Source organism: Hordeum vulgare, chromosome 4H, assembly GCF_904849725.1.
Source record: "Hordeum vulgare subsp. vulgare chromosome 4H, MorexV3_pseudomolecules_assembly, whole genome shotgun sequence".
Taxonomy (NCBI): Eukaryota; Viridiplantae; Streptophyta; class Magnoliopsida; order Poales; family Poaceae; genus Hordeum; species Hordeum vulgare.
In genome coordinates this window covers 317,098,563-317,114,371 of record NC_058521.1, presented here as the reverse complement: position 1 = coordinate 317,114,371, position 15,809 = coordinate 317,098,563, and positions in this window count along the sequence as shown.

Genomic DNA, 15,809 nt, shown 5'->3' with positions numbered 1-15,809 from the left:
GTAGTAGTAGTAGTAGTATTAGTACTAGTAGTAGTAGTAGTAATAGTGGTGGTGGTGGTGGTCGTAGTAGTAGTAGTAGTAGTGGTGCTAGTAGTAGTCGTAGTGGTAGTTGTAGTAGTAGTAGTAGTAGTAGTAGTAGTAGTAGTAGTAGTAGTAGTAGTAGTAGTAGTCGTACTAGAAGTACTGGTAGTGGTAGGAGTAGTAGTAGTAGTTGTAGTGGTAGTAGTAGTAGTAGTGGTAGTAGTAGTAGTGGTAGTAGTCGTAGTGGTAGTAGTAGTGGTGGTAGGAGTAGTAGTGGTAGTAGTAGTAGTGGTAGTAGTAGTGGTAGTAGTAGTGGTAGTAGTAGTGGTAGTAGTGGCGGTAGTAGTGGTAGTGGTAGTAGTAGTAGTGGTAGTAGTAGTAGTAGTGGTAGTAGTAGTAGTAGTAGTAGTAGTAGTAGTAGTAGTAGTAGTAGTAGTAGTAGTATTAGTATTAGTACTAGTAGTAGTAGTAGTAATAGTGGTGGTGGTGCTAGTAGTAGTAGTAGTAGTGGTGCTAGTAGTAGTCGTAGTGGTAGTTGTAGTAGTCGTAGTAGTAGTAGTAGTAGTAGTAGTAGTAGTAGTAGTAGTAGTAGTAGTAGTAGTAGTAGGGGAAGGAGCAGGAGAAGGAGAAGAAGGAGAAAAAGAAGGAGAAGAAGGAGAAGGAGTAGTGGTAGTAGTGGAAGTAGGGGTAGTAGTAGCAGTAGTAGGGGTAGTAGTAGTGGTAGTACTGGTGGTAGTAGTAGTAGTGGTGGTAGTAGTATTGTTAGTAGTAGTCATAGTAGTAGTGGTGGTAGTGGTGGTGGTAGTGGTAGTGGTAGTAGTGGTAGTGGTAGTAGTAGTAGTGGTAGTAGTGGTGGTAGTAGTGGTAGTGGTAGTGGTAGTAGTAGTAGTAGTAGTGGTAGTAGTAGTAGTGGTAGTAGTAGTAGTAGTAGTAGTAGTAGTGGTAGTAGTAGTAGTAGTAGTTGTAGTAGTAGTCGTAGTAGAAGTAGTGGTAGTGGTAGGAGTAGTAGTAGTAGTGGTAGTGGTAGTAGTAGTAGTAGTGGTAGTAGTAGTAGTAGTAGTAGTGGTAGTAGTAGTAGTGGTAGTAGTAGTAGTGGTGGTAGTAGTAGTGGTAGTAGTAGTGGTAGTAGTAGTGGTAGTAGTGGCGGTAGTAGTGGCGGTAGTAGTGGTGGTGGTAGTGGTAGTGGTAGTAGTAGTGGTGGTGGTAGTAGTAGTAGTAGTGGTAGTAGTATTAGTAGTAGTAGTAGTGCTCGTAGTAGTAGTAGTAGTATTAGTACTAGTAGTAGTCGTAGTAATAGTGGTGGTGGTGGTGGTGGTAGTAGTAGTAGTAGTGGTGCTAGTAGTAGTCATATTGGTAGTTGTAGTAGTAGTCGTAGTAGTAGTAGTAGTAGTAGTAGTAGTAGTAGTAGTAGTAGTAGTAGTAGTACAAGAAGAAGAAGAAGAGGAAGAAGAAGAGGAGGAAGAGGAAGAAGAAGAAGAAGAAGAAGATGATGATGAAGAAGAAGAACAAGAAGAAGAAGAAGATGAGGAGGAGTTAGAAGAAGAAGAAGAAGAAGAAGAAGAAAAGAAGAAGATGATGATGAGGAAGAGGAGGAGGAGGAAGAAGAAGAAGAAGATGAAGAAGAAGAAGAAGAAGAAGAAGAAGAAGAAGAAGAAGAAGAAGGAGAAGAAGAAGAAGAAGAAGAAGAAGAAGAAGAAGGAGCAGAGGAAGAAGAAGAAGAAGAAGAAGAAGAAGTGGAAGAAGAAGAAGAAGAAGAAGGAGAAGAAGAAGGAGAAGAAGAAGAAGAAGAAGAAGGAGAAGAAGAAGGGGAAGAAGGGGAAGAAGGAGAAGGAGAAGGAGAAGGAGAAGGAGAAGGAGAAGGAGAAGGAGAAGGAGGAGAAGAAGGAGAAGAAGAGGATGAAGAAGAAGGAACAGAAGGAGAAGAAGAAGAAGAAGATGATAATGATGATGAAGAAGACGAAGAAGAAGAAGAAGAAGAAGAAGAAGAAGAAGAAGAAGAAGAAGAAGACGAAGAAGAATAATAATAATAGGAATAAGTAGATGATGATGATGAAGAAGAAGAAGAAGAAGACGAAGGTGAAGACGAAGGTCAAGAAGAAGGTCAAGAAGAAGAAGAAGAAGAAGAAGAATAAGAAGAGGAAAAAAAAGAAAAAGAAGAAGAAGGAGAAGAAAAGAAGAAGGAGTAGAAGAAGAAGTAGTAGTACTAGTACTACTACTACTAGTAGTAGTTGTAGTAGTAGTAGTAGTAGTGGTGGTAGTAGTGGTAGTGGTTGTAGTGGTAGTAGTAGTAGTAGTGGTAGTAGTAGTAGTAGTAGTGGTAGTAGTAGTAGTAGTAGTAGTAGTAGTAGTAGTAGTAGTAGTAGTAGTAGTAGTAGTAGTAGTCGTGGTGGTGGTGGTGGTGGTCGTAGTGGTGGTGGTGGTGGTGGTAGTAGTAGTAGTAGTAGTAATAGTAGTAGTAATAGTGGTAGTAGGAGAAGGAGAAGGAGAAGGAGAAGAAGGAGCAGAAGAAGGAGAAGAAGGAGAAGAAGAAGGAGAAGAAGGAGAAGCAGAAGGAGAAGGAGTTGTGGTAGTAGTGGTAGTAGTGGTGGTAGTAGTGGTGGTAGTAGTTGTAGTAGTGGTGGTAGTAGTGGTAGTAGTAGTGTTAGTAGTGGTGGTAGTACTGGTGGTAGTAGTGGTGGTAGTAGTGGTGGTAGTGGTAGTAGTAGTGGTTGAAAGTGCGTCATATCGACTAGAGGGGGGTGAATAGGAGATTTTTAGAATTTCATCACTCAGGAAATTCCTTTTGAGGATATTCCTCAATGATGACTAACTTACAGCAGAAACAGTAATGGATGAGGAGTGCAAAGTTTCACTACAACAGTTACTCACGATGAAGAATATGAAAATAGTTTGCACAGTATGCAGGCACGCAGAAAACAGATGAGGATTAACTTGCGTGAAGAATTTGGGGTTGAGGAATTTCAGAGAAAGTCTTCAGCAAATTCTTCAAACAGTGACAGTGGAAATCATCAACACATAATCTGAGGCATATACAGTGTTGAGGAAATAGAACCCGTTTCACAGTGAAGACACTAGTTGATGACCGAGTTCCAACTGCTGTGACAGTTGTACATCTGGTTTGAAGCGGCTTGGTACTGAAACCAAGAGATACACAGTCCCTACCATACTCTCCTAGGGCTAAGAACACACAGTCCTCGCCCAACACTCGTGGTAAGTCTTCAGGGCAGACTTCCAAACCCTCACAAACTTGGTCACCCGGCGATCCACAATTGACTGCTGGATTGCTCTAGACCATGATGCCTAACCGTCTGGAGGATGCACAGTCCTCAAAGGTAAAAGGCTTCAGTCCCACACGGGAACAACTTCTTCAGTGATGCTCAATCACTTGGTTCTCGGTTTGTGGTTTGGTGTTTGGGGTATTTCCTCACTGATGAATTACTCTCGAAGACTCTCAGGAATTTGGGTTGCTCTTATGACAAGTGGCAGTTTCTAACGGAGCAGCCAACCAGGTAATGGTTGTGGGGGGCGGATATTTATAGCCTCGGAGCATCCCGACAAGATTTGACATTAATGCCATCAAATAATATGACTATTGGTGTGGATAAGACGAATGATGTGGCGTGGCTATCGATAACGGTTGGGACCCTCAACTGTGAGAGTCCTCATGTCTCTCATATTCCTCACTTGAGGCTTTTGGTAGGATTAGGCTTGGGTTGAGCATCATGAGGAAATTCATTCCAATGTGTTACCTCAACCCCCTTTAATAGTACGGTGTTTCTATTACTCAAGTGTGAAGAAAACAAAACAGAAAGAATAAATCTTCATGCTTCAAAGTCTTCAGATTGATTTTCTTCAGGACACACCGAATTCCTCAATTTCAATATATTCATTAGGAATATCAATTTCATCGCAAATTCTTCGCGATTCAATTCTTCAGCTTCAGACCAATTTCTTCAACTGAAGATATACATTTTTAGGGGTCGATATTCATCGAATATTTCAAACTCCTCATCGACTTATAGATGTTGTGTACACTCAAGAATACATTAGATACTTAACCGATAAGTCTTCCAACCACCAAAATCACTAAGGGGCACTAGATGCACTTACAATCTCCCCCTTTTTGGTGGTTGATGACAATTAGGTAAAGCTTCAACGGAAATAATCATATGAAGTGTAAATACTCATTTGAGGAATTTGAAATCAAGCTTCAGAGAGACTCCCCCTGAAGATGTGCATATCTTGAGGATTTTCCTTTTCACAGCAAATGCACATTGATGATTTATATCAATGAGATCTCCCCCTGAGTCTTGTAAATCATGCATACATACGACATATAGTATGAAGAAAGTTAGGATGCATGATGACAAATGGTATCTGACGAATTCCAACATGCGTGCATTAAAATTTTGAGGAATAAGCATGCGAAGAAAAACGTTCAAAAGCGTCAGAGTACCATCGGGCTTAAGTTACAACTCATTACATAAAACACTTTAGAAGAGCCAAGAGTTTGTAACTTAAATAAAGTTTATAAGCCCCCAAAGTATCCCGCGTGAAGACTAACTAAGGACTAATGCCCGTGAAGACTTTCACTCCTTGGCAGTTGATGAAGACGCGTGAGGATTCTTGGGAGCAGTCTTCCTTCATGGACCGGTGGCAGTGTCTTGTTGTTCTTCATTAGATTCAGCAGTGCGGAATGAAGAAAACGAACTGTCCTCAAGGTCTGGAACTGGGATTGGCCTGAATTTCTTCTTTGGTGGCCATGACCAGTCGAAGTCCCGCGCAAACTCCAATTCTTCAAGTTTTGCTGGAGTCTTAAAATGAGCTAGTGTAGCCCACGTGCGATCAAAAACCTCATGAAGATAATAATGGTTAAGCTTCACAACATTCTGCGTTTCATTGAGGGTTTTCACAATGGCGCCGAACTGGCGTTTGACCCACTTGTGATTCCGATCCACCTTCTGGTGAAGACTGAGAAGAAGCTCTTTGGTATTCAGCACGCGAGGAGCAACAAGACTTGGAGGATGAGTCATAGTGTCATCCCATGAAGAATAAGCTTCGGGCACTCTGAACTGGCCATCAAGGGGCCGACTGCCTTCATCAATGATAGACTTTCCTTTTCCTTCAACAGGCTCGAAAGTCTTCTTGTTGACCCTTATAGGAGGCATATAACCCACATGATTGTTTAAATCAGCATGATAATTGATGCCTGACCTTGTTCTGATGAATCTCAAGATCCATGGAGCATATATCTTGTGGTCAAAAGGAGACATTGCATTCTCGGCAAAAGTCCTCAAGAAGAAATCATGAATGTTGATGGGAATACCATGTATGATGTTGAAGAGGATATTCTTCATGATGCCTACAACATCTTCTTCATCATCATGGCCCTTGATTGGCGCAAGAACGCTGTAGAGGATTCTGTAAACCGTCCTGGGTTCATATTTGAGCTCATGGATCAAGAAGGTTGTTCTTGGTGGTTGCTCATTAGCCAAAGGCTTCATGAGGACATCCATCAGCTTGTTTGGCAGCTCGCGTTCATCATAAAGCTTCACGTCCTACTCTGAGGGAATTGATACTAGCAGTTCACGCAGTAGCTCAATGGCAGGAGCCTTGAAGTGTGCGGTTTGCGTCATCCAGTCTAGCACCCATGTGTTGATGTCTGTTGGATCTCCTGAGATGTGAAGAGTTGCATAAAATTGAAGAATATGCTCACTGTCCCAATCACAGATATCCGAGCACATTGGGAGGAGTCCAGCTTCAAAAAGGACGTTGAGGACTGGAGCAAAGCATGGTATTTCTTCAAGCTCAACGTGAGGAATATGCCTGTGCTGGAAAATCTTGTTTCTTCCACACATCACAAAGGCATAGTAGTTGAGTTTTGTCCTTGTCCAAAACTTCAGATGCCTGATGCGAGGCTTGTCATAGGGATTTTCTCCGATGAAGAACATGCGTTCTTCAAAGAAGGACTCCTTTTGAAACTTTGGCCGCTTGGAGAACGGCTGACGCTGCATTGGCTGAAGATTTTGCGGCTGGACTTGAGGGGAGACAACTATTGCACACTCTGGGTTGAGGACGATGAAGGCATTGTCTGGGTCTGGTGCGTTTTCCTCAGCATGGTCCTCATGGTGAGGAATTTCATCAGCTTGAGCTTCAGGCTGAGGAACATGCTCTGGTTGCGCTTCAGGCTGAGGAATGTGTTTTGGTTGAGCTTCAGGATGAGGAATGTCGTCAACCGGAGCATCCTGTTGGGGGTTTTTCTCTGGAGTAGGAATAGGTTCATCCTGAGCCTCGGCTTGAGGGTTTTGCTCAGGAGGAGGAGTTGGGTCAGCTTGATCCTCAGGTTGAGTATTTTTCTCAGGAATGTGACTTTCATCAGGCTGAGGATTTTCACTTTGTTCTTCCTCAGCTTGCTTGGTGACGGAGCCAGAGTCATTAGCTAGTGCAACTGATCGTTGTTCAGTTTCTTCATGAGGAATCGAGGGCTCAGGACTGTCATCAATGCGAATTTCCTCATTAGTGTGTTCCTCAGTTTCGGCATTCTTCATTTCCTCATCTGCCCCTTGCTCCTGGTCTTCGCTTGTGAAGGGAATCATCTCATAAGATGGAGCGCTCTTAAGAGGCACAGGATCCAGAGGAACATTTTCTTCAAGTGCCTTGAGGCGCTTGGCCTCAGTGTGTTCTTCTGCTGATGAAGCTTTTCTCTTCTTGGCTTCCTTTTCAGCAGCCCTGGTCTTTTTCACGTCTGATGCAGAAGGAGTCATTTTCTTCACCTTTGAAGCTTTTGGTGAAGGTGTTTTCTCAGCAGAGACATTTTCATCAGCTGGCTTTGAGGCTCCAGCTGGAGCAGAGTCATCAGTTGGAGTTGAAGCATCAGCTGGAGCAGAGTCATCAGCTGGCTTTGAAGCAATAGTAGGAGCAGGGTCAGTCTCACCAGCTGTAGCAGAGTTATCAGCTGGATTTTCCTTGGTGATTTCCTCAATCGCCGATTCATCCACACGGCTTCCTTGAGGGATTTCCTCAGCATGAGCAGTTTCATCTGCTGGTTCTTCAATCAGAGGTTGAGGAGTTGGTACAGGAGGGGCAACCTTCTTGTTGTAGTCATCAACAACTTTAGTGGAAAATTTGATGAAACTGCTTTTGAGACTTTGACGGTGAGAGAGTTTACAGTACTTATCTGTCAAAGTCTTCAATTCATCATGTGTTGACACAAGTGCATCAGGCGTTAGGTTGAGGAGGAGTTGGTCTTGTTCCTCTCCCAGCGGTCACTTTAGTCTTCAGAGGAGTTGGTGAAGACTTTGTCTCCGAGCTTGTTGCAGATGGGACCGAGGAGCTGGAGACAGCGGGCAGTGACTTCACTATCAGCTTCTGTTCAGGCTTTGGAGCCTTTGGAGCTGAAGGTTTTGGTGCTGATGCTCGTGTAGGTTTCCCTTGTGGCTTTGAAGCCTTTGGTTTTGGTGGAACAGACTTCAGTTGAGGGATGGCCGTACCAGTAGTCTCAGCTCCAGAGGAAGTAGCGGGAGTTGTAGCAGCAGCAGATTCGTCATTAAACTTCTTCACAGCAGCGTCTGCTTGCTTCTGAAGCTTTTACAAGTGTTTAGACTTTTCCTCAGGATAGTCATCAATTGTTTTGAGGCTTGAGGGATGTGTTCATGATAGTCCTCAAGTGGAGCCCGTTTGCCAGGAGGCTTCAGAGCGAATTTCTTCGCGTATTTGGGAGTGACGAATCTGTACTGCTTCCACTCCTTAGCCCATCGGCGTTCTATCTTTTGAAGCCTGGTCTTTCTCTTGGGCATAGTTACATGTTCATCAGGAGTGAAGTAATCCAAGTATATATCCTCAGGGATATCCGCGGCAGTGTTCTGCTCAAGTTTCTTGCCTCCCTTTTGCTTCCTTTCATCCTCCATTTTCTTCAAATGAGGCTTTTGCTGATGAGATTGAACTCTTGAGGATTCTGATGAGACTTGCAGATTTTCTTCAAGCAACGCTGCAAATGAGTTAATTTGATGAGAACCGAGAGATTCATCAGCTGACATGTGTGTACCTATGAACAGAGTATAGTTGCGAGGAATTTGGAGAGGTCATATGCATTCTCAGATTTGATGAAATGAAATTTTTTGACAGTTGAGGATTTTGACCAGTGGTTAAGGAATTCGTCTAAGCATACTGTTCTTGGGTTCCAGAGTTGTACAGATCTGAAAATTCGCACAACTGAGGAATCTCATGAAAATCTTAGATGCTTAGTGAAGTTCATCAATAGTTTGGTGATATGAGGTGTTTGTGGAAAAGAAATTGATGGATTCTTGAGGAAAAACAGATTTCACATCTCAAAGGTAAAATAGTAGATCAAACTTGCAGTAAAAATAGGGTTTTTATTTACCCTATATGGCGCGCACGAAGAACAGAGAAGAGGTAGCAGTAGATGCTCTTTCGGTGCGAGTCCAATGCGCCATAACTCGGGAGGAGAGGACAGCTAAGGCGGCGGCGGACGAAGATGGTCCGGTTCGGCGTAGTTTCAACGACGGAGAGGTCGAGGTAGTCAAGCTCTTCTCGCCGGCGTCGAGACTTCTAGCGGTGGCGCTAGGGCTTGGAGCTTTGCTGTTGCGGGAGGGCTATGGAACAAAGAAGATTTTATCGAGGGAGATGGGGACATATTTATAGCCATGCGGTAACTGTTGGCGCGAAAATATCGGACCAAATATCCCCTGTCTCTACGTCTCCGCAGGGCACATGTAGCTCACGAGAGAAGCGGTGTAGATCGTGGTTATCCGAATGAGGAAGGTGGGGTTCAGTTACTGTGTATTAATTTTTTTTGAAGATTTGTGGATTTTTTTACAAAATCATCAGTTGACAAGGACGCAGTGAGGATTTTGAACAAAGTTTCAAGTAGAACGCATATGAAGAATTGAATAGACTGGGTGAGAGGAGCATAGAGGGAAAGTAGGGTCTGATCACATTCACTTAGATGAAATATCAAATTTAAGAAATAGCTATATGTGAATGATGTTGAGGACTTGAAATCACAGTCTATCTAGGTAAACAAAAATCATCAAGTGTTTTTGAAGATTTGAATGACTTGAGGATTTTTTGATAAAGCGTAATGATGATGAATTTCAGTTTTGAAGAAAAACGATTTTGAAGAGCAACTGTTTTTGAAGAAAATCAAATTTTGAAGAAATGCAGCTTTGAAGAAATTCAACTTGAGGAATTTCACATTGGGCGGTGGCATGACCCACCATATAAGAATGTTGATTACAGACGCCGCGTACAATTGTCGTAGGGCCCTGAGAATAAATTTCTTCATTGATTTCTTCTCACTCAGAGTGATATTCTTCATTAGTTGAAGAAAATCGATTAATCATGTGTTGCACATCTAAGTCATCAATTTTGCATAAGTGTTAGGAGCGTGCATGTTTTTACAAAACATTTGAAGATTCTAAGATATTTAGCTCACACCGCAACTTGCAAAACCTTTTCTCATCCAAGGGCTTAGTGAAGATATCTGCCAGTTGATCATCAGTCTTCACATGGTCGATGAGGATATTTCCCTTGAGGACATGTTCCCGAAGAAAATGATGACGAATCTGGATGTGCTTGGTCTTTGAGTGTTGTACTGGGTTGTATGCAATCTTGATTGCACTCTCATTGTCGCAGTAGAGAGGCACATTCTTCATGTTGATGCCGTAGTCCTTGAGGGTTTGCTTCATCCATAGCAATTGAGCACAACATGAACCAACACCAATGTACTCAGCTTCGGCAGTGGAGAGTGATACGCAGTTCTACTTCTTTGAGGACCAGCAAACTAGTGATCTTCCGAGGAAATGACATGTGCCAGAACTTGCGATCCACACGGTCACCAGCATAGTCAGAATCAGAATATCACACAAGATAAAGATTTGAGCCCTTGGGGTACCATAATCCTAGTGTTGGTGTGTGAGATAAGTATCGAAGAATATGCTTCACAGCCTTATGGTGTGATTCCTTCGGTTTTGTTTGAAAATGTGCACACATGCAAACACTAAGCATTATATCTAGCCTAGATGCACATAAATACAATAAAGAGCCAATCATAGAGCGATATACCTGTTGATTGAATTCTTTACCATTTTCATCAGTATAGAGGTGGCCGTTGGTAGGCATTGGAGTCTTGGCACCTTTGCATTCATGCATGTCGAATTTCCTCGGAACGTTCTTGAGGTATTTCTCATGTGATATGAAGATTCCATTGCGTTGTTGACGAATTTGAAGACCTAAGAAGAATTTCAACTCCCCCATCATAGACATCTGATATTCTTCACTCATCATGTAAGCAAATTCATCACTATATCGGTTGTCAGTACAGCAAAATATAATATCATCGACATATATCTGGCACACAAATAGCTCATTATCATAGGATTTAGTGAAAAGAGTTGGATCAAGTCAACCAGGTTTGAAGCCTTTCTTCATGAGGAATTCCTTCAAGGTATCATACCATGCCCGAGGGGCTTGCTTGAGACCATAGAATGCCTTTTTGAGTCTGAAGACTTTGTCGGGATTCTTTGGATCCTCAAAACCTGGGGGCTGAGCAACATATACTTCTTCCTCAAGCTTACCATTGAGGAATGCACTTTTCACATCCATTTGATATAAGATGATGTTATGATGATTAGCATAAGCAAGTAGTATTCTAATAGCTTCAAGTCTAGCAACAGGTGCAAAAGTTTCATCGAAATCTATTCCTTCAACCTGTGTGTAGCCTTGGGCTACAAGTCGTGCCTTATTCCTCACCACTTGACCATCCTCATCTTACTTGTTTCGGAAAATCCACTTGGTTCCGATGATATTGTGCTTGCGAGGATCTGGTCGTTTGACCAGCTCCCATACATCATTCAGCTTGAATTGAAGAAGTTCGTCTTCCATAGCTTGGATCCACTCTGGTTCCAGGAAAGCCTGAGCAACTTTTGAAGGTTCTGTGATAGATACAAAGGAGAAATGCCCACAAAAGTTAACTAAGTGTGAAGCTTTTGAGCGAATGAGAGGACCTGATGCGTTGATGTCATTGAGGATTTTGTCAAGTTTCACTTCATTTGCAATCCTCGGATGAGCTGGTTGAGGATTTCGTCTGGGCTGAGGAATTGGTTCTAGAGCAATTTCCTCAGGAGCGTCTTCTTGATTTTCATCAGTGATGGGAATGATTTGTTCATCAATTTCCTCAGTGGGAACAATGTCTTAAGTAGCTTTGAGCTTTATTGCTTCCTCAGGAGACATCTTATCTGGATCAGAAGGCAATTGCTCTCTTTTCGAGCCATTAGTTTCATCGAACCGCACATCTACAGTCTCAACAACCTTGTTGTGATAGTTGTTGAAGACTCTGTAGGTGTGCGAGTCCTTTCCATAACCGAGCATCAAACCCTCATGTGCCTTAGGTGCAAACTTTGAGCTATGGTGAGGATCTCTAATCCAACATTTTGCACCGAAGACTTTGAAATAACTTACATTGGGTTTCTTGTCAGTGAGGAGTTCATATGAGTTTTTCTTGAGGAATTTGTGATGATATACCCTGTTGATGATATGGAACGCAGTGTTGATTGCTTTAGGCCCAAAGCGACGAGGAGTCTGATATTCTTCAAGCATGGTTCTTGCCATCTCTACCAGAGTCCTGTTCTTCCTTTCAACGACACCATTCTGTTGAGGAGTATAAGGAGCAGATAATTCGTGAGTAATACCAAGTTCATCAAGATAATTATCAAGTCCAGTGTTTTTGAACTCTGTGCCATTATCACTCCTGATGTGTTTGATCTTGATGTCGAAGTTCGTCGAGGCCCTTGAAGAAAATCGTTTGAAGACTTCCTGCACTTCAGTTTTATATAATATGATATGCACCAATGTATATCTGGAATAATCATCAACTATGACGAAGCCATATAAAGATGCTGCATTTGTTAGTGTGGCATAATGAGTACGTCCAAATAGATCCATGTGAAGCAATCCAAATGGACCTGTAGTGGTCATGATAGCCTTCGAGGGATGCTTGGATCTGGTCATTTTCCCAGATTCACAGGCACCGTAGAGGTGATCCTTGAGGAATTTGACTAATTCGATGCCGATGAAATGCTTCTTCTTCGCGAGCGTGTGCAAATTTCTCATGCCTGCATGACCGAGTCTTCGATACCACAACCACCCTTCTGAGGTTTTTGCTAGTAAGCAAGTGGCTGGTTGAGGACGTGTAGAGAAATCAACAATGTACGAATCCCCTCTTCTGACACCTTCGAAGACTTTGGATCTGTCAGATTCCATGATGACAACACATCTATATCTACCAAAGATAACAATCATATCAAGATCACAAAGCATCGAGACTGACATGAGGTTAAATCCAAGGGATTCAACAAGCATCACTTTGTCCATGTGCCTATCCTTGGAAATAGCCACTTTGCCAAGTCCCAATACCTTGCTTTTACCTTTGTCAGCATATGTGATTTGCTTCAGAGGTGATGGAGTTAGTGGCATATTCATGAGCAAACTTTTATCACCAGTCATGTGATGTGTGCAGCCACTATCAAGAACCAAACAGTACTCTTGGGTTTGTCATCCTGCAGATGAATTAGTACAGCTTACCATGTCATATGCTTCAGACTTGAAGAATATGATATCAATTTCATCAGATAGGAATTTCATCATAACAGAATTATAAGGACGTGTGAAATATTTCTATTTCATCAATATTAGCTTGCGTCCTATCAAGCATTTTCCTCAGGTCTCCAGCAAATTCATCAGATGATGATTTTCATCTGGAGGCCTAACCTGCACAAGTGATTAGTTCAGTTTCTTCACCACCCACATCTGAAGGGGTGGTAAAGCATTCATCATCCTGCGAGCACCATATGAGAAAGGGGGCATTGAAGCTAATGCACTTCTCTTAACGGTAGGGGGTTAAAGTACTCATATGAATATGTAGAGAACTGGTTTGAGGATTTATGAACATAATGATTTGAAGAATAACGCTAATATTCACATTCCTTGTAGTTTCCCTACATGTTTGAAGCATTTGCACAGGTATGAGCATAGTATTGACCAGTTGAGGATTTTGATCCTCTTGAAGACTTTAGTCATCCTGAGGAATTTGATATGGGGTTCTGATTCTTCATCGGTGGTGTCGTGAGGATATTCACCTGAAGATTTTCAAGACAACTTTTCTGAACCCAGATTTTCCTCAGGGGAGGGCCGTTCCTGCACTTTGTTCCAACATATCGAGCAAATACTTCACCAACTTGATTTTTGAACAGTTTATAGTTGGAGTCAAATGACTCGTCTGAGGAATAGGATAATTCACATGAAAAGCCTCTTAGATTGGATGGATCAAATAGAGGCCATGTAGCAGCAACCCATGAGGTTTTGGGGTACTGCTGAGGTTTCCAATAAGATCCATCAACATTCAATTTCCTCTCAAAGGCAATTCCTTCTTTCCTCGGGTTCCTGTTCAAGATCTGCTTTTTGAGCATATCACAAAGGGTTTGATGTCCTTTGAGACTTTTGTATATGCATGTTACATACAATTCCTTCAGCCCTGCATCTTCATAAGTGACATTTGTGTTTTCCTCAACTGAGGAATTTGACACTACAGGAGCAGTTGAAGAATTTGTACCAATTGAAGCATTTGATGATTCTGGTGAAGAATTAGCAGTTGCACGTTCAATGCATTTAAGACATGGAGGTATGAATTCAGCTTCAGCAGCGCTGATCTGTTGAGCTAGTAATGAATCATTTTCCATACGAAGATCATCATGAGAAATCCTCAACTTCTCTAGATCAATCTTCCTTTGAAGAAATTCATAGGAAAGTTTCTCATAATCAGCGAGTAGTGTATCATGACGATCTTGAAGATTATCAAATCTATACTGAAGACTTTTCACATCTTCAGTGAGGATTTGGGTAAGATTGATTTCATCATTCAACAGATCATCGCTTTTATCTAGCAGTTTCTAAAGCTTTTCCAAGGCAGTTTGTTGTTTAGTGGCAATGAGAGCAAGTTTACCATAACTAGGTTTTTTATAATCATCAGGTTCACAGTCACTTGAGTCAGAGGAGGAAGCATCATTTGATACCTTTGAACCTTTTTCCATGAAGCAATAGGTTGGAGCGAAGTCATCAGCATAGTCATCAGTGTGGATGGTGTTATCATTTTCTTCAAGGTTTAAGATTGACTTGCTCACGAATGTGGTTGCAAGTGCAAGACTAGCCTGTCCGGATTCTGAGTCTTCATCAGAACCCTCCTCTTCATCACATTCCTCGGATTCTACCTCGAAATCCATTTCCTTGCCAATAAGTGCCCGATCCTTTCTGAAACTAGTCTTCTTGTGCGATGACGACTTTGAAGATGAGGATTTTGAAGATTTCTTCTTTTTCTTCGAGAACTGTCATCCTTGTATTTCTTCTTCTTTGATTCCTTTCCCCAATGAGGACAATCAGCAATGTAGTGACCTGATTTCTTGCATTTGTGGCAGGTTCTTTTCTTGTAGTCCTCACATGAAGATTCTAATTTCCTCATATCTCTTCTTGAAGATTTACCGAACTGGCCACGTCATGTAAACCTCTGGAATTTCCTCACGAGCATTGCAAGCTCCTATCCAAATTCTTCAGGATCACCAATGCTATCATCTGAGTCTTCTTCTTCAGATGAGGAAACTGCTTTAGCCTTTAGTGCACGTGGTCTAGAATAGCTTGGTCCATATAGATCTCTCTTTTCTTCTTGTTGGAATTCGTGAGTATCGAGTCTTTCGAGTATATCAGCTGGACCAAGCATCTTGTAGTCTGGTCTTTCTTGAATCATCAGAACTAAAGTATCAAATGAAGAATCCAAAGATCTTAGCAGTTTCTTCACCATTTCGTGATCAGTAATGTCTCGAGCTCCCAGTGCTTGCAGTTCATTTGATATGTCAGTGAGGCGATCAAAGGTATCTTGGCAGCTTTCATTGTCAAACCTCTTGAAGCGATTGAAGAGATTGCGAAGAACATTAACACGAGAATCACGCTGGGTTGATACTCCTTCATTAACTTTGGACAGTCTTTGCCAGATAAGTTTCGCTGAGCCCAAAGCACTCACTGGGCTTTGCGCAGATGGCCACAGATGATATTCTTCGCTTGAGAATCAAGTTGCTTGAATTTCTTCACATGAGCAGCAGAGAAACTAGCAGAGATGATGGGGACGCCATGTTCCACAATATACCAGAGATCATTATCAATAGCTTGTAGATGCATCTGCATCTTGGTCTTCCAGAAGGGAAAGTCCTTTCCTTCGAAAGTAGGACATGCTGCAAGAACCTTAATCATGCCTGAAGTCGACATAACTAAAACTCCAGGTGGTTAAACCAAAATCACACAGAACAAGGGAGTACCTTGCTCTGATACCAATTGAAAGTGCGTTATATTGACTAGAGGGGGTGAATAGGAGATTTTTAGAATTTCATCGCTGAGGAAATTCCTTTTGAGGAAATTCCTCACAGATGACTAACTTACAGCGGAAACAGTAAAGAATCAGGAGTGCAAAGTTTCACTTTAGTAGTTTTTCAGGATGAAGAATATGAAAACAGTTTGCACAGTATGCAGGCACGCAAAAAACAGATGAGGATTAACTTGCGTGAAGAATTTGGGGTTGAGGAATTTCAGAGAAAGTCTTTAGCAAATTCACCAAACAGTGACAGTGGAAATCATCAACACATAATCTGAGGAATATAAAGAGTTGAGGAAATAGAACCCGTTTCACAGTGAAGACAGTAGTTGATGACCCAGTTCCAACTGCTGTGACA